At 42.2% G+C, this 25,481-nt stretch overlaps 1 pseudogene; it reads right to left on the reverse strand.

Moving 5' to 3' along the window:
• Positions 1-11,777: 11,777 nt before the first annotated feature.
• Positions 11,778-12,720, reverse strand: LOC144249086 (olfactory receptor 10A7-like; annotated as a pseudogene).
• Positions 12,721-25,481: the final 12,761 nt, after the last annotated feature.

Raw genomic sequence — 25,481 nt, forward strand, 5'->3', positions numbered from 1 at the left:
CAGAAAAACAGAGGAGCAATGCAACGTCTTGCCAAAGCTCCGGGGTAGGAGTGCGTGCGTGCCCGTCGGCACCTCTCTACCCTTCCAGAGGAATTCCCTACAGAACAGAACAGAAGACAGAACGATTTCTCGTTACTGTCCGGACAGGAGTATATGTGAGCCTCGCCAGGCCACCTCTCTGTCTTCAGAAGAGATCTCCCTTAACCAGATATCAGATGTTATAAAGGCGCCACTTACCTATGGAGGCCTCCTCCACCAGATGCTTGCTAATTGTTTTAGTGCGGCAGTTCACTCCAGCTCTCCGAGGACCAAAGGCTCACCCTGGGGCCTTGGAACGTCTCAAGGTGCGCACCCCCTAGAGTGGCTCTCCAGCCCGGAGCCCGGGAGCGAAGGTCCGACTTCAGAATTTCCAGCAGCCTGATATTGCAGTCTGGTCCTGCAGTTTGATCTCGCTGGGGAACTCCAAAATGTTAGACCACGACGCAAGAAAAGACCACTGACTCCAATTAAAATCAAATTAAAGCAAGCTTATTATTTCGACCGGCCAGGCTGCCTTGCCCCTCAAAATCGTGGGAGCCAAGGACAGCCCCGAGGCTTCTTTGTGGCCCAGTTTTATAGCCCAAAAAGTTACACAAAATGGGGGGGGGGTTACAGATAACAACATTCTGAAGAGCATAACACAAGTTTACATTTTTGCTGGCCCCGGCATCAGAATTTATGGAGATCTTAGAGACTCAGAGAGGGTCGTTGTCTGGCCAGGGAGGGCCAGAATTTATGAGGCGTCACTAAAGTTTAGGAAAGGGTTGTTATATGGTCAGGGAAAACCGGACTTGGGTGAGTTCAGGGCACGGGCAGGCATTCCAATCAGCTTTACAACATCAACTAATGGCCAGGCCATACAGACATCCTGATATTTTTACAGAAAACAGAAATGAATCCTTCATAACTTGTGACAAGCTGGCTTCTAATCTAATGAGATAATTAGGCTAGGTATATCACTCAGGAGGGAAGGGAGCAGCTGTGTTTGCAAACAGTTTTCCTGAAGGGTAGTGTTGAAGGGGTGAGAGCCAAATATCTCAAGGGAGGTGTAGTTGTGTTTTTATAAATTGTAAGATGTTAGCACCTGGGTTGATTCCAACGCAGGTGGGGAAGGCCATTAGTGTACAAAAGCCTGAGAGGTCTCTAGTATAAGCAGCACCTGAAAGCCTGGGATTGGGCAGGACAGTTTCCAGGACAAGTGTGAAGTGGCAGTGCTCAGAGGGAGAGAACTTGGTTCAGCCTCCAGGGGCAGAAGGCAGAGGTCTTCCTTGGATGAGGTCTTAGAAATGGAGATAGGATTGGGCACTTTCACCTGAGGGCTCATCTGCTTTTTTTTTTTTTAATTGTTGTGTCAATTTTTATTGAGATACAATTAACATACAGTAAGATTTACTTTTTTGTGTATGTGGTGCTGAAGCCAGATTTAAAGTTAGGTAGTCAGTGTAGTTAGGTAAATCGGGTCTAATATCGAGTGAAATCTAAAATGGAGGCCATGCTGGGAATGACTCAGGGAAAACAGGACAACTCATGGAATGTTAATAAAGTTCCGAAAAGGCCCTAGGCCAAAGTCCACCTGGAAGAAATGTTAATGAACATCCCCCAACAGATTTGAAGACAGCCCATCCCAAAGAAATGTTAATGAAGCCCAGGATACAGCCCCCAACAGATTTGGAGATAGCTCATCCCAAAGAAATGTTAATGAACAGCAAACTTGACTCAGAAATGACCAGATTACTTCTTTGGCCCACCTGTGTCCCACCCCTTGGGCCTTCCAACCTACATTCCATTACTGAAAGAACTATAAAAAGGGGAGACAACTGCACTTCCAGGGATTCCACCTTCTGGGTCCCCTTCTTCCTCCGGGAGAAGTCTTTTCTTCTGTCCTTTAATAAATTTCTAATTTCTACTCTGACCTTGCCTCGGCGTGTGCTTCTTTGGTGTTATTCTTCAACATCGGGGAGCAAGAACTCGTCACAGGTCAACAGCGGTAACAGTGCTGGGGATTGAACCCAGGGCCTTGTGCATTCGAGGCAAGCACTCTACCAACTGAGCTGTATCCCCAGCCCTATCCTGCTTATGTTTATGACAAGGTCAGTGGCGCCTATGTGCCACAGACAGCAGCACCCTCCGGCTTGAAGGGAGGGCTACAGGTGCCCCAGACCCAGTTTGCCCAGTGAAGGTGGTATCATTCGTTCATGTGGCACTGCCTGTGGGTTCAGCACCTTAGGATTATGGTGAAAGACAGGGTTCATCCTGGGTTGAGGCTGAGCTTCTGGGCACAGCTGGAGACGGAACAAGAAAGGGAAGGACTTCAAGTCAGTGATGACCAAGAAGATAAATGAAGAGTCAGTTAGTAAGCAAAGCCAAGGATAGAAATCCAAAGCAAAAACTAAAGGCAGGTCTAACCAGGTTACCCAAGCTACCTGGATTGACAGGAAGTGATACTTAGGGGTCTGGTGTCTTCCATCAGTAACTTAAGGCATTGTCTGGCTTGGAGTGAATGCAGAGCCAAAGGTGTGGCTGCTGGAACATTGAGGTGCTGGGCATAGTGAAGTGGGGAGGGGTCAGTCCCTGCAGGGCTCCTGGCTGTGAGAAGACCTGCCTTAGAGTCATTTGCAAATGAGAGGGAGCAGCCCAGGGCAAAGGGGTTGATCTTAATCTGGAAAGACAGCTTCTTGTACTTAGGAGCAAGATTCTCCAAGGAAGAGGTTTTCAAAAGGGAGTGTGGGAGGACACCCGGGACTAAGCAGGGTACAGCAAGGACTTCCTCAGGCTCCTCAGCCACTCCTGAGAAAGAAGGAGTCCTAGAGTTCAGCTTTCCATTGGACGGGGTGGGCGCGATGGGGTCGGCATGCAGCCCTGCCCTCTGCCCAGCAGTGGCCTTGCCTGGAGTGCCCTCCAGGCTGTGCAAGGCCACTGGGGCGCAGCAGCTGTCACTCCGCCCCACACCTCGCTCCTGCTTCAGTGGCTTGTGCAAGTGCCAGCTCACGGAGTCCGGTCTTTGGTGGGAGATGGTTTAATGGAACTGAAGTTCAGCGCAATTTATTCCTCAGTTACTTTTCCAAAGATCACTGGACCATTGTACAGTGTTATATGAGTAATAATATGTGTTTTAAAATTATTATTTATTTTGATTCTCAGTTGTTGACTAAATAAATGTATCAACTTTTTAAGGTGTCATTTCAGATACCTGAAGTGTTTCTGTCATAGGTACAACATAGATAGGAGTTAGAATAAAGCTCACCCCATGCTGAAAATAATTCCTGTGACTGTGAGCCTTACTAATGCCTAAAGGATGCTTCAGTTCTCTGACTGTGATGTAACAAACTGAATCACGTGGGTACATTACCTATTGTGCACATAGAATGGAAAGAATGCATTTATTATATGAATACCATTCTTTTGGTTAAGTTGTCAACATGACCAACAATTTAATGATGGTGTAGAAAAGGAAAATTGACATTCAATTTCCTGATGAATAGATAAACTATTCCATTTTCATGAAAATCACCTCTATTTTCCATTTACTTCTGAACCACCAAGTGACTGATAAACTCAGCCTAATTCCATTTTAAGATTGGGATCCATCTCCTCACAAATTCATGAAAAGTTCATTTCTGTTTTACTATAAATTCCTGAGATTTCTCAACTTGTTTGGAATGCCTGCCCATGCCTTGAACTCATCCATGCCTGGGTCTCCCTGACCAGATAGCAACCCTCTCTTAAACCTCAGCAGTACCTCATAAATTCTGATATTGGGATCTGAATTTATTCCCTACCTTGAAATGTTAAGCCATGCAGATCATTGTATTATGCTTGTCAAAATCCTGTTTGCTATAAGTTCTCAAGACACCTCCCTTTGCAACTTTTTGTGCTATAAAATTTTTCTGGAGAGCTGGGGTGCTGATCTCTAGCCCAGGGTTGGGAGAGACAGTCCTGGCCTGCTTTCTTTGTGTACACAATATAAACTTGCTTAATTTGATTTAAAATTGGAATCAGTGGTCTTTTCTTTGCTGAGTGGTTCAACAGTGAAAAAGAGTTTATGATCAAAATAGAGGAAAATGACTGCCTGATCTTAGAGTCTAAATGGCATGTGAATCCACATTCTTTCCTGGGTTTGTAATCGTTTACCCTCTTCACATGTTTGCTGTTGTTTTAACCAAAAATCTATTTATAACCTTTCTTTCCCATCTCTAAATCTGTATGATGCCTCAAGGAATAGCTCCAAATGTGTATAGCGCTCTCTCTCTCTCTCTCTCTCTCTCTCTCTCTCTTTCTTTCCCAGGAATCGAACTCAGGGACACTCTAGGACTGACCCACGTTCTCAGGGAATGGCCATTTCACAGCCCACAAGTTCACTAGTTATCACTGCTCAGCCACTGCAGATGCAGGAAGAGCAAGTGAGGGTCCAGGGTGTAGTGGTTTCTGTGGTCTGGCACAACCCAAAAACATCTGGTCAGAATGCCATGGGCCCAGTGCCCTCCACAGTTGCCCAGCTCTGTTCTGGGCTCTGAGCCAAAGTGCAGTCACTCCATGATCTCAGTTTAGATTAAAGAAGAATATGGCTTCTATGCTCTATGAGATAATTATTAGTCTGAATTTTGGAATAACCTTCCCTTTGCTTAATTTTGCTGATTTCACTATCTATGTATGCCTAAGCAGAATATTATATATATATAGAATTCCCCACTTTAGAAACTCTTATAAATAAATTTACATTTCCTTACCCTTTTTAATTACAGTTCTTTTTTTTTTTTGATAGTTACTCATGTGGGCTGGGGATGTGGCTCAAGTGGTAGCGTGCTCGCCTGGCATGCGTGAGGCACTGGGTTCGATCCTCAACACCACATAAAAATAAAATAAACATATTGTGTCCACCTAAAACTAACTAAATAAATAAAATATTTTTTTAAAAAAAAGATAGTTACTCATGTGTAGAAGTGAAACTAATTTCTTTTTTTCACTGGTGTACACAATTCCATTTTAATACTATAATTTTTTTTCTCCATTCTAAGGAGAAGAGGGTAATCTGGATAATATTGTAGTTCTATTTTCTCTTTAACTTTTGAGGAAACTTCATGTTGTTTTCCATTGGAATGGAGAAGCTGGTAAAGGACTAGCAAGACAAAGCAACAAAACAGAAATATATCCACTTTTATATGTCCAAAGTATTATTATTATTATTATTATTATTATTATCATCATCATCATCATCATCATTATTATTATTATGTACTGGGGATAGATTCCAGGGGTGCTTCACCACTGAGCTATACCCCAGTCCTTTTTACTATGTAGCTTTTTTTGGCTATTATTTCATAAAATAATAAGTTTAATTGAAAATGAGAGAAATTAGAAACCTGTGTACTACTTGTAGAATGTAAAATTTTGAAGCCCTTATGGAAAACAATTTGAGGGTTGCTGAGAAAAATGAAAATTTAAAATACACCCTATGATCCAGCAATTTCACTCTGGATGGTTTCTGGATCATGGCTTCAACCAACTTCACACTGAAAATATATTTTAGAGATTGCATTTGTAATGAACGCATATAGACTTTTCTCTTATTATTCCCTAAACTAAGGTAGCATTTACATTGTATTAAGTATTATATAATCTAGAGTTGATGTGCGCAGTGTCTGCAGAATATGTGTAAGTTATATGCAAATGCTATGCTTTTTTTTTTGGTAAAGGACTTGAGAATCAGTAAATTTTGGTGTCTTTGGGGCAAAAGTCAATCCTCTGTGAATACCAAGGTTAAAAGTAAAAAAGAAAAAAAGTCGTCCAACTTATGAAATACATATACCCTTAAACTTTACTAGAGGAAAATATCTTTTGAAGTAATTAATAAAAATATTTAAAAGATGTGTAGGCATTCTCATTTTTGTTTTGTCCATTTAAGAAAAATGTTACCTGTGAGGGGAAAAAAAAATGTGATTCAACTTAAAATTGAAAGAGACTCTTCTCAATTACATATACATTAGCTCCATATGTGAAATAGTTTAGATGCCTAAATACTTATAGCAGTTTTATATACTTAATTTTTAGGAAGATATATTTGTTACAACATTTGCAATTTTGATGTTTCAAGGAGCCAGATGCCAATTATTCTGATATTGCTGAAATTAGAGGCAGACTTCGGAGATAATTCCAAAATCAGCAACTGGGTTTTTCCATCTTTCATCAAAAAACCACTCTGTGTCACTTTCATACTGGATGGACCAGGTGATGCAGCCTACAGGACACTGCTCGAGTAAACACAAACAAGATAGCTAGAGCAGAGTGAGGACCCGGAGCACACTCCATACCATCATTTTCATCTGTTACTAAATGCAAAGGAAGTGTTCTGTGCTGAATTTTGTAAGTTCATAAAAGAAGAGAAATACGCAATTTAACCAAGTAGACAACTTTTCAGACTTTTATTACCACTCTCGGCAATTGAAACTCCTCTTTTTAGGCCAGGTAGTACACTGAGAGTAATTTGGGGTTCCGTCCATATTTTAGGTACATGCGAAGCCCTGGGAACATGACATCCATAGCTATCTTAGTGTTACCTGGATCCAGGGCCCTCCAGCTGCTTCTCCAGTGAAAGACCTCTGGTTTCTTCCAAAGACATTCAATGTTGAAACACTCCAAGCATCTGGATTTATTCTTCAGTTAGGAGCTTCATTGGATTTTCACATGTGATGTCGCCAGAGAACAAGGGAAACAGGTTGTGTGTCTAGTTTATGATGCCTCCTGCAGCAGGTATCTCAGTGCTGCAGAAACATGAACATAAATGCTGGGCCCAAACTCCAATCTAGTGGGTTCCTTTTGCAGTGGCTGCATCTGGACATCTGTTGAGAGCTGTGCTGCCACCTTGTTGATCGTAAATGACACCATGTTACATATGCAAGTGCACACTGACATCATGACATCATGTCCTGCTCTTGTGGTCCATGCTTTAGCCAGGGGAAGCCCCAAGTAAATGGTGCTAAAAGGACAATTTGTCTGACTGCTGCATGTATCATAGTTGAAATTGATGCTTCCATGGAATTAAAATTCTTCTTTCTAGACCAGGCACTGTGCACATAATAATTTAGAGGTTCTATCCATTCTAGGTAAGTATGAAGCCCCAAGGACCTAATGTCACCACTTAAAGACAGCCCACATCCAAGGGATGACTGTGGCAGTTTTAAGGGTGTGGAAACCTGGGTGTGGAACCAGAGGCCTGAATAAAATCACACTAAAACTGAATGTCCTTGGAAGGCTGAGGCAGGAGGATTGCAAGTTCAAAGCCAGCGTCAGCAAAAGTGAGGTGCTAAGCAACTCAGTGAGACACTGTCTCTAAATGAAATTCAAAATAGGGCTGGGGATGGGGCTCAGTGGTCGAGTGCCACTGAGCTCAATTCTTTATACCCACTCTCCCCCCACAACAAAAAACAAAACTGAATGTTAGACTGGCCATGGACAATATGTGGATGTGGAAAATGCAAAGAATTTTTCAAATAACTCTGTTCCTGGAACCACAGCAAATTTAAACAAGGCCAAAAAAGTATAATTGTGGGAAGATATGGAGGGAAGCCAGCTTCTTTAAGTACCATATGTGGGAAACTTTCTGCATTAATTAATGATTACATGGTTTTCCCAGAAATCTTTATTTTTTTTTAAATACCTGGTGTTGAACTCAGGGGCACTCTACCACTGAGCCACATCCCAGCCCTATTTTGTATTTTATTTTTAGAGATAGTGTCTCACTGGAGTTGCTTAGTGCCTTGCCATTGGTGAGGCTGGCTTTGAACTTGTGATCCTCCTTCCTTACCCTCCCAAGCTGCTGGAATTATAGGTGTGCACTACCACATCTAGCATAATAGGGAAGAAATTTCTTAGTTTTGGGCTCAACATTCTCACATATATAAATAAAAGAGAATTTTCAAGGTTTAAACACAGGTTTAATCATTTCACAGTATGTTCATATATAAAAGCATCAAGTTGTGTACAGTAAATTTCTACAATTTCACTTGTCAAGTGTGATATTCAAGCTGGGGAAGGATGAATTCTGAAACATTTTATTAAAAACAAAAATATTTTATTGAAAATAAAAGGAGGGAAGAGATACACGATTTCTTGTGACTAAACATAGTTACTCTTTGGGAAGAAGATGATTACTTCTAATTTGTAGTGCAATGCTGTCAGAGACTTCTTTCTTCTTTGCTTCTAAGTATTAAGACATATCAAACTCTTACTTGATTAGAACCCACAACAAAGAACTGATTAAGACCATATATTTTACACACACACACACACACACACACACACACACACACACACACACACACTATATCTGTCCTCTTTGTATGCTAGAGAGAAAAAAATTAATGGGCTTTTAACTTTCTTAATGTAATTAATAAATAAACAAATTTACTTGATTATTCAGCTCATCTCAACTGGTCAAATTGATTCTGTTTAAAGTTGCAGGTATCCCATTTAGACCCCTAAAAAGTCATCTTCGTTTATGTGTTGGGAATGATGAGTCAAAATCAAGAAGCACCTTCTGCTGTGATCTCATTAAAATTCTGGGAGCACTGAGAGCATCCTTGAACCTGAAGTCACTCAGGGAACTGACTTCTCCCTGTGCTACCCTCCCATAAACACACCTTTCCCTCTACCCACTTCTTGTCTGTTTTCCAGGAACAGACTGATTTGCAAAATTGTTTCAATTTTCACACACTCATCTTATCAGTAACCAATCTAAGGTTTACTTTTCATGTAGTTTCAGGGTCTGGTCTAATCAAAACTGAAGAGTGAACTAATTAAGTCTTTGCATGATAAAGTGCAAAATTTAGTCAAATTCAGGTAGTTTTGCAAAGTTTTTTTTTTTAACATAAATTATCATGCAAGTATTAAATGGATGTATTTTGTGTTTCTTATGTGAAACCAGAAAACTAATGAGCAGAGTGAATCACTGAGAAATAGGTGAATCCATGCTGTTGGGATTTTTCATTTAGAAGTAGCTAAACATTTAATACTATTGAATTTAAGATGAAACATGGGGATCTATAATTATGGGCTCTCTTAAAATGTCATCTTTCAGTCAGGGTTATTATTAGTTTATATTAAACCAAGTCTATGAGTTCACAGTTAATTTGGTGCTTTGTGAAATTCATTTCACCTAACACATAATTAAATCAAACAGAAATGCCACAATGTTTTCACTGTGAGTTTGTTGACTCTAGGTTGGGTTGTGTGTGTGTGATGCTGGGGATTAGAACTCAGGGCCTTGTGCATGCAAGGCAAGCACTCTACCAACTGAGCTATATCCCCAGCCCAACTCTAGGTTTATTTACCCCCTACCACAGTCTCATATAAAATTTCTGCTTTTTTTCTTTGCACAATGTAAGTAATTGGGAAACTTTATTAAAACCATAAAATGATCAATTTGCAATGAATTAAGAGTAATGCAGTTATTAAATTCAAGATGAATAAAACAGACAGTAATGCTTACTAACTTTGGTTTGAGTCAGGATTTAATAGGCCTCTGATTTTATACACAGTGTTTTTCCTCAGGATTGTTCACTGGCTAGGCAATGCACTTGAGAGCAAGAAGAGATGTCATGTTCAACTGTATCAGTAAGATGGCAAGGCTCTGGGTCACCACAGAAACATTGTTGCTTTCAACAAAAGCCATAGACATATAGCTACTGTAAAATGAAAGCATACAATTGGGGACACACAAAACCATGTTTGTACAATGTTGCAATGGAGGCATAGATGTATCAATGAAGAACCTACTGTCTCATTCCATCTTAATATTTGCTTCTTTTTTCTCTTGTGGCATTGCATATAAAATATATTAAAATTTATGGCAGAGGAACAAGTCCAGATTCTTGGGTATTTTAGTATTAAATGTCTTCAAAAGAAATCTATGTCCATCTGAATAGGGATGTGTGTGGGCTCTATCTCATTCAGTGAGGAGATCCACGGAACAGGGTAGAGGAGAGTGTGGCTGCAGAGTCGCTAATCAAGATCTTTGCAGACCAATCAGGGAGCAGGTCTGATTTTATTGTGCAGTTACCATGTATATATACTCAGGGAGCAGCTAAGCAGATCTCAGGCAGCCACCAATGCAATGCAACTGTCCTTGTAGTGACCAGTGGAGGAGCCGGCTGTGGAGCAAGCACAGCAACTGCAACAGGAGGCCAAACGCCCAGGGCTGTGCCTTCCTTCCGTTTGCCACTAACTGGCCAAGCTTGGGGGAGTGGCCTGCCACTCAGACACCCTTAATAGACGCCAGGTATGCAGTACTCTATGCACTTGTTCCCACAGGGATGAACTGTTATGATCAGCTAGTTATCCCCAGGGTACAGATGTGCATGGGTTAACTAGACACATTTTAAGTTCTTTGGATCTTATATTTAGTCACCTTATATTTAGAGCCTCATTTTTTTTTAGTACACTACCTGGCCCTAGAAAACAATATCCACTTCAACAGGAACATCAGCTCCCAACAGTGGTCAGTAAAGTCCATCTAAAATGATGTCTATGTAAGCTAGGTATATAGCACAGGCCTGTAACCCCAGCAACTGGGGAGATTGAGGGAGGAAGAACTGAAGAGCAGCCCTAGCAGTTAGCAAAGCCTTAAGAAACTTAGCAAGACCCTGTCTCAAAATAAAAATAAATAAGTAAATAAATAAATAGGGCTGGGGATCTGGCTCAGTGCCCCTGGGTTCAATCCCCAGTACCAAAATAAATAAATAAATAGGATGTCTATTTAGTGGAAGTACAATCACAATTTCAGTATGAAATTGTTCTCACTAGCAGATGGAAGATGGCAGAGGATCTAGACTGCATGGTGTTCTAAATCAGTGTTATTGGGTCTAAGGGGACAATGTTCATCTACCTGTACAAAATCATAAGTTTACATGGCATTTCCTGAGCTTTCAAGTAAGAAATCCATGCACAGAGAAGTTATTTGTAAAGAACATAGAACAATTAATTGTTGTGATTTGGAATTAAATCTGCAGTCTGCCTCCAAAGTCAGCAATCTTAGTAACTAACAAATTAGTATGTAGCCCTTGGAAATTCCACATTTGTTATTATATTGTAGCAAATTTATTTAAGTATATAAAAAGTAAATTAATGGAATTACTGTTATTTTTTATTTATGAGAGCTGTCTTTGATGGGGAACAAACTGAATAGAGAATTTCTTTTCATTTTAAAGTTAAGGAAAACACATAGTTTTCTAAAATTATTCAAAATGGGCAAAAATTTAGATAAATAAAAATTAACAGAATCTATGCTCCTTTAAAAATGATCATTAATAGCTTTAAATATATTTCCATCTCTTGATGTTGAAAACAATATGGATTTCTCCATTTTCATTGTCATTCTTTTGCTTCTGAAGGAGCTGAGACTCACCTTCACATTGAGACCCCACCAGGCAGCTGCTGTGGGGAACAGAAATGCACACCTCAGCGAGACCTGAGGCTTAGGAAGACAGAAAAGACGGAATCAAATGCTATGCAAGGGTAGAGTCTAAAGGAGGTTCACAGGTATGCCATCCGAACCAGCAGAGCGATGCTCCAAGACTCCCTAGGTGAACACCTAGCATGTCCATTTGCAGAGGAGAAATTGAGCTGGAAGCACTAGGGAACGTTTGCAAAAATGCAGTGGTGATCTTCACCTGCCAATCTGCCAGACTGGATTTCCATGATGGAATTTGGATGTGAGCATGCTGAGAAGGAAAGTGGGCATGTGGCTAATGTCTAAGGAGCGCAGCCTGTGGCTTTCGCACTGCACGGTATCTCCCTATCACCCTCCCCAGGGCTCCCTGCACCTCCTTGTTTCTCAGGCTGTAAATGAAAGGATTCAGCATGGGGTTGATGACTGCGTAGAACAAGGAGTTGAGCTTCTCCCCCTCCGCGGAGTAAAGGGACTTGGGCCTCAGGTACCTGATCAGCCCCGTCCTGTAGTAAATGGTCACCACAGTCAGGTGGGAGGTGCAGGTGGAGAAGGGTCTTTTGCCCTCCGCGGAGTCCACCCTCATCACAGCCAGCAGGATGCGAAGGTAGGAGAGCAGAATGAGGAGGAAGGGTACCATCACGGTTCCAGCGCCCCCTACCGCCATCATGGCTTCCTGCAGCGTCGTGTCTGCACAGAACAGATGCAGAAGGATCGGCAGCTCACAGAAAATGTAGTCCACCACGTAGGGACCGCAGAGTGGGAGGACGAAGCAGGAGAGCGGCACCACCGAAGCGAAAAAACCCAGCGCCCAGGCGCCCAGCGGGCCAGCTCAGGAGCAGCAGGTTTCGCAGCGGGTGGCAGATGGCCATGTAGCGGTCCAGAGCCATCACTGCCAGAAGGAAGCTCTCCGTGCACTCGAGGAACAGGGTGAGGTAGGTCTGAGCAAGGCAGAAGGCGTAGGAGATGACATTCCTGCTTGTGAGGAAGTTGAAGAGCATCTTGGGCACCACCAGCGTGCTGAAGAGGACGTTCAGCAAAGCCAGGTGACAAAGGAAGAAGTACATGGGCGACTGCAGAGAGACATCGAGGACCACTAAGGTGACAACCGCCGTATTCCCGAAGCAGCACGTCAGGTAGACCAGAGAGAGCAGGAGGAACAGGGGGAGCTCGGCCTGGGGGTGATTGGAGAAGCCCACAAGCACCAGCTCAGAGACAACGCTGGCGTTGGCCAGTCTCATGGCCGCCACTGACCAATGCCTGTGGCAGGGAGGAGAAAGCAGCATCTGAGGAAGGAACCCTGGGGTCGAACCAGTCCCCCTGCACTCGGCTCCACTGCCAAAGTCAGTGCGTTTTAAACAGAAGTGGCAACCGTTTGTGAAATCTCCTTGGACAGCAGAACACTCGAGCACAGCACTCTCACCCCGTGGCCTGCCTTCTGGCAAAGCGGAACTTTACTTGGGTATTTATTTTAATCACATATATGACGCAAGGCAGATCTTTAGGTTTCAAGCTGAGCACTTCAGCCACCTCTGCTCACTATTTTCCATGTATCCAGTGCATCCCTATATTTTGCCAATCAAATGTTTTAGGTTCAATAAAATAAGGTGACTTGTCCAACATCACACATTGAAAATTTGAAGGCTGAAAATAATTCCATTCTCCTCTAACTACAGTAAAAACAGAAATGACAGAATAGTTTTCCCTTATCATGACAAAAGGTTTGTTTTTTTCTTCCTGATCCCTAAGGAAAATAAATTATCATCTCATATTTGTGGAACACTACAGCTAATTGGTCTATTTCAACCATCTTAGTGTTAGTAAAAATAATATAGTTAATTATCCAAACAATGGAGCTTTTGAATTTCTAGGAATTTCTAGTCATGATCTCCGAGTACATAATACTGTCATTTCAAACCTAGGCCTTTTGATTACTCTAAGCAATGTGGGATTGGCTCTACCGGACTGTGTTTCCCAAATATGCCCACATCTACAGCAATACACTTTCTATAATCTTTAAGAAAATATGAATTTCATGTTCCTGCTTGTGCTGAAACAGAAGCTGTGGACAGGTCACATGAAGTGCAGATCGTCTTCTAAGACACACATATGCCAATGTCCGCTGCTGCTACCATGCAGCATAGCACCAAAGGGAAACAAACAGAGCTTCTGAGATATTTTTTTTTTCCTCCCAGTGCTGGGGATCCAAGCCACAACCTCATTCCTGCTAGGCAAGTGGCAAGTACTCTACCACTGAGTACATTCCCAGTCCTGTTCCTGAGATTCTTTTTTTTTTTTTTTTGTAATGTGGATTTTGAGACAGGGCCTCCCTAAGTTGCTTAGGACCTCACTAAGTTGCTGAGGCTGGCCTTGAACTTGTGATCCTCCTGCCTCAGCCTCCTGAATTGCTGAGATTACAAGTTTGTTTCACTCTGCCCAGCTCTGAGAATATTTTGAATTATAGCAGTGCAGAAATCATAAATCATGGAGCCCAAGATTCACATAAACTCAGACATCACTCTTTTCTCCACTGAGTTCTATTTCTACTATTTTTCTCTTTGTCCTGTTTAAAATCCCCCCTTTTGTAGCTTCCCTGTTTGATTCTTTATGAAGGATATTTCTAGATTTTTCCATCTACTCTCTTCTCAGTGTTTTTCCATTTTGCACAGCCTGCATCAAACAATGAGCAGGACTACTTGACACCAAGCCACACGGTGGGGGAGGATAAAAGGGAAACAGAGGCCCAGATGAAGCCAGAGAGGGAGAGCTGGAACTGGAGGATGCCCACGGGGAGGGAGGCACTTGGGGAGAGGAGTCTCCATACTTGCTTGATTTTAGATGTTAGGCAACATGTTCATTCATAGTTGGTACTGGTACTTCGTAAATGAATTGTCCTGAAAAGGATCAAATTTTCAGATCTTTACCTATTAAAGAGGTGGTATGAAGAGCACAGCTTTGTCAGCCACTGGGGCTCCTCACAGTTAAGCTTAGCTAGAAATTGTCTCTTCTTCACAAGGTGCTTCTCAGCACTGTGGAACTCAGGTTGCAAAGAATGAGAGGACCATTGTAATAATCTGCAAAGCCCATTTCTCGTTCTTAGTCAAGTTTATAAGCTATTCACATCCTCTTATTCCCTTCCTTACTCCCCCCCAAATTTATATTGCATTCACTGCAAGGAAATGAGAGTGAAGTGAAGGAAAGATGCTTTCTAGGCATTATAAATTGGAGTAGAGACTTCAGTGAGTTAAGTGAAATATATTAACAGCCGAAGTTTTAGCTGAATCCCAAAGGGAACCAGTTAACTTCATGTAAAAAATAAAAACTAATTAATTATTGTGCCTCTTACTTTTGATGCAGACAGCTCATTAATGCAACTTTAATTTCCTACTGATGGTTCCAGGTGTTGACTTTGTTACTTCTCTGTGAGGAACATCTTAATTTGGAATTTTAAATTCAAAAAATTTAAAACTAATATGTTAATGACATATTTTAAGACATACAAATTTTCTGAACAGAAATTTTGCAAAATCCTGGGTAAATTCAATTATGTTATAAATATAAGTAATACAATTAACAAAGAAATGTTATGTTACTTAAGTGTGGATAACTCTTTTGTGGTCAGACATATGCCATTCTCCAAAGCAAGAACACTGGCAAGGGCTGGGGTTGTGGCTCAGTGGGAGAGCGCTTGCCTAGCATGTGTGAGGCACTGGGTTTGATCCTCAGCACCACATAAAAATGAAATAAAGATATTGTGACCACCTATAACTAAAATATATATACATATTTTTTTTAAAAAAGAACACTGGCAAAATAAAGCTCCTGGGTGGACTTCCATAACAACCCTTTAACAAACTTGAATCACAGGCAGAAAAATTTACTTAATTCCATATAAATTAATAAAAATAACTGTTTGTTTTTTGTTGATACTATTGCCCATTCCCTTTAAAAGTTGAGTTTTTGAGCATCAAATTATCTCCAGACAAAATTAGAGGGAACAAAGGCAAATTTCCGATTATATACAAGATGCTCATGAAACATATAACTGAAGGGGCAAAGACACCTCACCTGTCCATGTGTTCATCACAATGCATTACCATGCAGTGATAAGCACTATGACTTATAGCAGGGTAAAATAAAGAATAGCCAAAGTACCGGCCTTGATCAAAGTCGAGCAAAGACTTCGTAAAGTTTCGACAGGTGAGAGGGTACCTGGAGAAATGGAGGATGCCGTAGGTGAGGAAGGATTACTGGAGGGCAGTGTGGAGAGTTCACAGCCCCCCCATCCATGAACTCGCTCTTCTGGGGCTGGGACGATGGAAGAAAGAGGTTCAGGGCACACAGGATAGTGGCCAAGCTGAAACAGCAGGTCGGTGTGTCTCAGATGCTCCTAACGGACGTGGGGAGTTCAGATTCTGTTTTAAGTGAACCCTCGACCATGTCCTCTGTGTGTGTTTGTGTGTGTGTGTGTGTGTGTGGTATGAGTCTTCCCTTCCTGAACACCTGAGTGCTTCCTTTTTCTGCATAATGTCAACTCAGCAAACCACCACACTCAACAGGAGGCAATGTGACTGCAAACTATCACTGTGACCATCTTACAGAGCGTGCTGTCCCCACACATTGATACTCTACGATGTGCAGTTCTGTAGTGTCCCTGTGACCATCAAAGTGCTTTTTAATCTTTAGTCATCTTAAAGTAATTCATATACAAACACAATCTCACCATGTGACTGTGAGCGTAGATGATGGGAACACAACACAGCCACCCTCTCCCAGCTGTAGTGACAGATCCTTAACTTGCCCTCTGTGGGGCTGAGGGTCTTGTACTTTGAGGTCCACTCCCAAAGATCTTGTCACTTAGCCTCGTCCCTGGAGGATGTCTGGCCTCAGCCAAGTGTCCTCCAGTGGGTCTTTCGTGGTTTCATTGCATAGGCTGAAGGTGAAGGGATTTGGGAGAGGTGCCATGACCCTGGAGCTTCCTGTCCATGACAGGCTGCTCATCTGAGAGGGGATGACTCAGGCAAAGCTGGGGGTCCCACAGCCACAGAGACCACTGAGCAGAGAGAGGTGCTGCTGCCATGGGCTGCCCTGGGCCTCAGCCCGAGGACCCCTGCAGAATGGTGGAGATGGTGTGGACCTAGGAACCTCTGTGAATGCCAGGACTTGCTCAGAGGGACAAGGGACTGAGGAAGCCCAGGGGCTCATGGCACCAGTGTCCACACAAGTCCAAGGGAGGAGCGGCGCTTCCACAGAGAGAGTGATCTGTCAACCTGGACCACAGAGCAGCAGCCCTACCTTGAGGATGATAAATGGAAGGGTGAGGAGAGAGCCACCCACCCCAGAGGGGACGAGGAGGTGGATAGAAGGAACTGGTCTTCTTTGCAGGGTACTGAAAGGGGCTGCAAATGGCCACACAGTGGTCATGGGATGCGACAGCCAAGGGAATAACTCAGAGCCTCCAGAAAGAAAGTAAACAGGACTGGGTGAAGCACCCAGCAAATGAGGCTCTTTTCTGCTGGAAGGAAGCCTGCTAACCTCACAGAACAGCATGGGCTGTGGTTAATATTTCACTGAAGGTGAGAAATACTTGGAAGAGAGGAGCCTGCCCAACAATTAGGACAGTGATGTCAAGCACTGCACCAAATAGGTCATTAAAAACATCCAGAAGAGGCCCCGGGCCCTGGTGCTGGGCACCCGGTAAGAGTGAATTTCACAATGCTCAGTGCATTGTCATGATAAAAGCACTCAAAAAACTTGGGATAGAAGGAAATTTCCTCAACTTGTAATAAGGGACATGTATGAAAATCCACAGTCAACATATTACTCAATGGTGCAAGACAGAAACCTCTTCCATTACAATCAGGAGCAAGACATGTGTGATTGTTTTCACCACAGGGTAAAACTAGAAACTCTTCTTTTCCAAAAAGGATATTTTATTTTTAATTGTACATATTTATGGGATACACTGTGATATTTCACTACATGTGTACAATGAGTAATAGATCAGGGCAATTAGCCTCTTATCCTTAAATGTTTATCCTTTCTTTGTATTGATAAGCTTTGAACTATTCTCTTCTAGTTCATTTCAAAATACTTAATAAATAGGTTGTTATTTATTAAGTAGTATAGAGAAGTATTATAGAACTCTAGAACTTATTCCTTCTAACTATTTTGGTTCCCATTATCCTAGCCCCCACTTTCCTCCCTGCTCTACTGTTGGAATAACTTTCGGTTCACAGCTAGCAGCTACAAGCAGCTCAGAGTGCTAGGAAAACCTATGCTAGGTAGTACAGACCTGACAGGAACACCAGCAGGATAGGGCACCCTGCTCTAGCCAGCCGTCTGTGAATCCACATCATCAGCACTTGTGGTCAGCATTGTCAAGCTACCAGACTACCAGGTCAGGAAACCAAGCGTCAAGTGCTTCAGGGCATGTAACTCCCCAAATCATAGTCCCTCTCCCGTAGGGTCAAAGACCCTTCCAGCCTGCCTTCCATCATGACAGCAAGATTTAGTGCTTCCTCATAGTGTGGTTACATTAGGCATAAGATGATTGGCTTATAGATGTTAAGGTGCTTATGTGTGATTGGCGGGCACACCCTACCTGAACCCTATAACAGCAGTATGCATTCCAAAAATAAACGAGCTGGCCTGGAGGTCAACTGAGATTGTCACCTGCCAGCTCTCACCAGCTCCCAGCATCCCTGTGTTGCTTTGACACCGCGTCTCTATCCCCCACCCACACCCCCCACTGAAATAGCTGAGTAACCATCAACCACACTAGGAACTCAGGAACTCATACACTCTACCCATCCTCTATGAACACTACTCTGTTTTCTCCTTTAAGAAATCAACTTTTTTAGCTTCCAAGTGTATAACTATGAAACTCGTTAAAATCCTCGGGGAAATGCTTTATGACATTCATTTGGCAAGGATTTCTTGATATAAGATCAAAATAGCAGGCAACACAAGGAACAAAGGAAGTAAATTGTGTTTCACCAAATTAAAAACTGTGCATCAACAGACACAATCAGCATGGTGAAAAGGCAATTCGTGGAGTGGAAATAATTATTGCAAATCATATGTCTGGTAAAGAAGTCATATTAAGAAAATGTAAGGAACCTGCAAAGCTCAACAATAAAGAAAACAAGTCAACCTAAGAATAGCTATCCAAGTCAACAATGGGCAAAAGACTTGAACAGACTTTCTCCCAAGAAGATATACAAATGGCCAATAGACACATCAAAACCTATTCCACATCACTCATTATTGAGGGAATGCAAATCCAAAGCTCAATGAGACACCACTACATATCCAAAAGGATGCCAGTTATTCAAAAGGCCCCCAAACTGTAAAATAACAAGTGTTCATAGGATGTGGATAAATTAAAGCCCCTGAGCATTGCTAGTGATGACAGTATGAGGGTCCTCAAAAATTAAATGTAAATATCTATCAATTTTAGAAGATTAAACCTTATGGCATGTCATTTTAACTACTGGTATATACCTAAAGGAATTGAAATCAAACAGATATTTGTAAACCAATGACTATAAAACCATTATTCCTTTTAACCAAATGGTAGAATGACTATGGGAATCTAAGTCCATTGGCAGAGAGCAGGTTAGCAAAGGAGTGTGTGTGTGTGTGTGTGTGTGTGTGTGTGTGTGTGTGAGAGAGAGAGAGAGAGAGAGAGAGAGAGAGAGAGAGAGAGAGATTAGTTAGCCTTGTAAAAGAAATGAAATTCTGATGTGTGCTGCAATAGCAATAAACCTGGAACTGTATGCTAGGTAACCTGACCTGGATGCAAGAGGACTGGCATCTTTACAGGAGCAGCCTGGAGGAGCACAAATCCCCTGAGGCAGGTGGTGCAAGGGCTGAGGACTTTCTGTCCCAGGGGGCGTGGAGTTCCATTTTGAGAGGATGCATGTCTCTGGACAGGGAACGTGGGGACAGCTGTCCACAGGTGAATGCACCTAAGGCCACTGGACTGTGCCCTGCAACAGGGAAAACACAGATTTTATGTTGTGTGAATTTTGCCCCAGTAAAGTTATCATGAATGGATCATGTATGGATCAGTTTTTGTATAAAAAAAAGACATATATATATACTAATTTAGAACCTTCATGTGAGTCTATGTGCAAAAAATGTGGTAAGGTTATTGACAAATAAACCATTTATTGTCTTCCCCATGTTCTTTTCATATTTACCTAGGTTGTCTACACTGGCTCTCATTAACTCTGAGTAACCTTGCACTTAACAGGATAAAAATACATATTAAGCTTGAGAAATAATGACTGAATCTCTGAGCTCTATGCAGCCCCTGCCTTGCTTACGCTGTGGCCTCAGACCTCCCTTCTTATCTCCACCATGTAAGAAGTTAGAATAAGGTATTCTAGATATTTTTCATCTATACAATTTTGTTATCCTGCTGACAAATAGCTGAACTTATCTTCAACCTTGAAGAAGTTATATGGTAATCTTACTTTGGCATGCTTTTGAGTTTTATTTGAAAGTTTCAGGAAAAGGGAAAATTAAAAAAAAAATGTGAACTTTTTAACACATTTTTGAACACTTTCAAATTCTCCCCAGAACATTGTTATACCCACATGTGAGTAATACAAAAGTATGCATTTACAGAAGATATTTCACAAATGAATCTAACTTACAAGTACAAGAATTGTTTCAGATGCTGCAGGGCATGCTGGTGCACACCTGTAATCCCAGCAGCTCAGGAGGCTGAGACAGAAGGATCGCACATTCAAAGCCAGCCTCAGCAACGTCAATGCATTAAGCAACCCAGTGAGACCCTGTCTCTAAATAAAATACAAAATAGGGCTGGGGATGTGGTCAGTGGTCAAGTGCCCCTGAGTTCAATCCCTAGTTCAAAAAAATATAAATAAATAAATAAATAAAAACAAAAAGAATTGTTTCAGTTGCATTAACAAATCAGAAACTATTTAAATTATATTATTTAATCCCTCCCGTTTTCCTCAACTAATGGAGGCATACCAAGACAACCAGCAACAGAAATATAAGTAAAACAGCCACAGGAATGACCTACTCTGCAAATTCTGTATCATAGGCAATGAAGTTTACCAACCGATCGCAATAGGGGATGCAATACAATTTCAAGTAAAGGAAAGTAGTGTTTGATACAGGAGGTCCGGGACATGCAATTCCCCGGGAAATGTGGAGAGCCACCTTATCTGGGGACAGTGAGGGGGAGGGAGCTGCTACCAGGAGCTGCCTGACTGCCATCATCCCCATCTGCAATCTGGCCAGCTGCTCTAGAGAGGCTTTTCTTCGGAAGTTCATGCCCACTAACTTCATCACTAATCATATTCCCAGGTTTTTCTCATGACAACATAGCAGAATAAAACGGTGACTTCCAGACGTTATACTGGGGGAACTCTAGCTCCCTTCCGCTGGCCAGCCATGATTGAACTCTAGGAGAGTGCTCCAGATGTGCCCTAGAAGCTTGCTGGCAAGTGAGCAGACACTGCTGGGAAGACCAGGAACACGAGGAAGATTATTAGGACTCACTCTTCCGATTAGAAGAGGAGAGTCAGACTTTCAAAATCGGAGAAGCGTAGGGCATTCGCAGTTCACAATGAGGAATCAGTTAGATCCTCAAGAGACGAGGAGCAAAGAGGAGCAACTGAACCCACCAAATGCAGACGCTGTAGCTTTGCGGTTTCTTTTGTCACAAGCTACAGCATGCTTGACAAATGCAGCACGTGTCTTATTTCTCATCTGTCAGCCTCTGTTGGAGAGTCTGACGGGCATTAAGAGGTCAGAAAATTAACTCTGTGCAGTTAGAAGACAAATGCTTTTGCAGCCCGTCCTGAGGGCACCTTCGTGGAAGTGTCACCTTGGGCACATGTTTGACCCTAGTCTGCTAGGGCATTTCGCCAGGGCGTCTCTGAGCGAGCCTTTCACTTTCTCGTTGCGCAGACTGTATATGAAGGGGTTCAGCATGGGCGTGACGATGGTGTTCAGCACGGTGGCGAACTTGTTCACGTCCATCACACCGCCCTTCCGCGGGCGCACGTAGATGAAGATGGAGCTACCACAGTACAGCATTACCACCGTGATGTGCGAGGCGCAGGTGGAGAAGGCCTTGCGCCGGCCCTGCGCCAAGGGCATCCTGAGCGCTGTGATGATGATGCAGGTGTAGGACATGCCGGTCAGGAGCAGGGAGCCCAGGAGCAGCACCGCCGAGGAGACGAAGTCCGCCAGCTCGGCCAGAGAGGTGTCCGCGCAGACCAGCTTCAGCACCAGGGCGCTGTCGCAGAAGAAGTGGTTCACCACGTTGGGCCCACAGAAGGGCAGGGGGGCCGTTAAAACTGACGGCGCCAGGATGGACAGAAAGGCACCCATGTAAGACCCCAGGAGCAGCGCCACGCACATCTGTTCATGATGAGCGCATACCGCAGTGGATTGCAGATGGCGACGTACAGATCAAAGGACATGACTGCCAGGTGGAAGAACTCGGTGGACCCCAGGAGGAAGTAGAAGAAAGACTGCGTGAGGCAGCCCACAAAGGAGATGGCTTTGGTGAGGGAGAAAGTGTTGGCCAGCATCTCAGGCACCACCGTGGAGGTGATGGCCACCTCGAGGAAGGAGAGGTTGGCTACGAAGAAGTACATGGGTGAGTGCAGGCGACGGTCACAGCCCACTAGAAGGATGATCAGGGTGTTGCCAACCAGAGATGTCAGGTACATGAGCAGGAACACATAGAAAAGAAGAATGTTCACGGGTTTCTCATTCTGAAACCCAAGCAGGATGAACTCAGTGACCCTGGTCAGGTTGTTCCCATCCATGCAGCTTCCACTTCCACCTGTAGTGAAGGAAAGAGGGGTTCGTTGTCCCCTGGAGGCACCCATCCTATCTACATGGATTAAGCCCCTTTTGTTTTTATGGAGGGAATCATAATGAAAGCAAATGATTATTTTCCAGTGTTCAAATAGGCCCTGAGATGAGCCAGGGAAGATAAGAGAGCTCAAAGCTGAGATGCCCTCTTAATAGGAATGAGTCTCAAGGACTTTATGACAACTTCCACCTCTCCTTAGGAAAGCTGTGAACCTCTTGTGATGGGGAATCCAAGGGCTCTCAAGACCTGTGGACAACTGCATGGACATACTATAGTGTCCCTCACCCTCTCAGAGGCCAAGTATTCATTTACAGTGCTGACCAGCACAGCTGCAATCACGACCAACTCTACATTAGTGCATAGATACAAAGTGTCTTTTAAAGTTATTTTATTACCAATGAGAAAGAAAAATATTGAAAAAACACAACTATACACAATCACATAATAGGTTGATGACCCCTGAGCACCAACCAACACTGTCAAATTGACCACTAAAATAGTTAAAGTCAGCCTTGTGCCAACTCTCCATGGAATCTGATGTCATTGTGCATTAAATGTTAATAGAGCATTCAGAAGTAAGGGAAAAGATCGCAAAATACAACTTTTAAAAATAGCACTGTTGCTTATTCTTATCTTGGAATTCAGACAGATAAAGCAAATGTTCAGGAAGAGGGGTAGAGGAGTTGAACCTCTGGGATTTTGCTTTTCTTATGAGTAACAACAAAAAGCTAAGATTATGCAGTTGTTCAGAAATCAAGGGCCAGAAGTACAGAGAAAACAGGAACCTGTTGCAGACAGTTTTGTGTGTGTTAAGTTGTCACTTAGAAATATTTATATTATATTATCAAGCTAATCAACTGAAGTTATCCACTCTTATGAGTAGAAGTTTGAAATGAGGCATGATTTCAAATCCCAAATTGCAATACAAACAAAAAATTGATACTGACAAGCTTTGACAAAGCTGACTTTAGGAGAGTGGATATTTTTGTTGCTACTTTTCCATAGAGTGATGGATGAGTGTGTTAGAGGCTAGTGGAAAATTTTATCACAAATGCCCGTGCTGCAAACAAGATAAGCTTTTGTATCTAATTAGGTTTTAGGTTTGGATGCTTGTATGACACAAATATTTATTAGTTTGTTCTTTAATTCACTTTTATTATTACATATTTATAGCACACTGGAAAGCAAGTAGATGTGCAGATAAATTTCTTATAGGAATTTCTCTTCCTCATATCTTTTCTCATTTCAGGATATAAGGAAGAAAAAGGATTTGGTTTAAAATGGAGGTTTGTACTATAATCCTTTTTAATGACCTTTCCAAATACATTAACCTGAGTTCAATATTTTAATTAATAAGCACTGAACGTGTCAGTAAAGTGATGTGGTGAGAAAAACTGCAATCAGTTTCATTCCTGTGATCATGAAAGAGGACATGTGAATGGCTGATGGAGAAGTGCAAAGCAACATTTGATTACAGGATGTCACTAGAAAAAGCTCCTCCTGTGGTCCCCATAGAGCTAGCTTAACTGTAAGCAATCACTGTGTGCCGTGATGTACAGCAGGGTCTGGCAGAGACTGAACACAGGTGGAGAGGTAATGCAGCTCCTTCTAGTCAATCAGAAAACTCTGCATGGGTTCCTCAATAAGTGAAAGCAGATGGAAGAGAGCAGAGAGTCACAGCCATAGAGAGAATATAAAGAGGAAATGGGAATAAAGAACATCTACTCACCCGCTACAGTGTATCAGAAGTTTGTGAGTGCTTGAGGGCATTGCTTCCAGTTCTCTTTATTTTTAAGTGCATGACTTGGGTATGGACAACAGTGGGAATGCTTCTAAAGATTATTTCCTTTTTCAGACAGTCTCAAAATATTAGAAAACAAATTTATGGAGATTACAACTGTGTGTGTGTGTGTGTGTGTGTGTGTGTGCGTGCAAGTGCAGTCTCCTGGGAGTGGTGTGCCTTCTCCACATGCCTCTGGGAAGAACTGACGTGAAGTCTGTGATCTTGTTCGTCTTCAGGTTATTGGAGCTGGAAAGCAGGAGGGAAGCCAAGGTTCAGCACGGTGACTTCCCTAGAGGCAGGGCTTCAAGTGGAACGGTGGTCTCCAGAGATCAATTTATGCAACCAAAAAGAAAAACTCTGTAATTAAAAGAAAAGTAAAAGTTTTCCAAATTGAACAGGTGAACTTGCAAACACAACCTCCATGAGAAACACAGGGACCTCCAGAGAAATCATCAGTGGGTCAAGGCTGGCTCCACTAACTGCAGAATACTGTCCCTCCACCATCAGGGCAGGAGGTAGGTTTTCACCCTCTTAGACCTTATCGCCTTAGCCAACCTTTAGTAAGTACTATCTACTAGCTGTTAGCACCCGTAGTAAATAATATGCACTAGTAATCTCCCAAAATAGTAAGGGTGTTAGTTGTAAACTTATGATAACCATATGAAATAGGTGGCACCATTACCATGAGTTATGATAACTATTTTACATAAGCAATAAAAGAAAAACTAACTTTAAAATGTTAAAAATTACAAAATATGAATAAATAAATTCAGCAAAGTAGCAGGATATAAAATCAATACACATAAATCAAAGGCATTTCTGTACATCAGTGTCAAGTCCTCTAAAAGGGAAATGAGGAAAACTACCCCATTTACAATAGCCTAAAAAAAATACCTGGGAATCAATTTAACAGAAGAGATGAAAGACCTCTATAGTGAAAACCACAGAACACTAAAGAAAGAAATTGAAGAAGACTTTAGAAGATGGAAAGATCTATTTTGCTCTTGCTTTGCAGAATTAATATTGTTAAAATGACCATTCCACCAAAAGCACTATACAGATTTAATGCAATTCCAGTAAAAATCCCAATGACATTCCTCATAGAAAAAGAAATAAAAGTCATGAAATTTATCTGAAAAAATAAGAGACCCAGAATAGCTAAAACAATCCTTAGCAAGAAGAGTGAAGCAGGAGGCATCACTATATCAGACCTTAAACTGCACTACAGAGCAATAGTAACAAAAATATCATTACATTGGCAGCAAAATAGACCTCTAGACCAATGGTATAGAATAGAAGACACACTAACCCACATAATTACAGTTATCTTATATTAGACGAAGGTG

The sequence above is a fragment of the Urocitellus parryii genome, chromosome 1 (assembly GCF_045843805.1).
Source record: "Urocitellus parryii isolate mUroPar1 chromosome 1, mUroPar1.hap1, whole genome shotgun sequence".
Taxonomy (NCBI): Eukaryota; Metazoa; Chordata; class Mammalia; order Rodentia; family Sciuridae; genus Urocitellus; species Urocitellus parryii.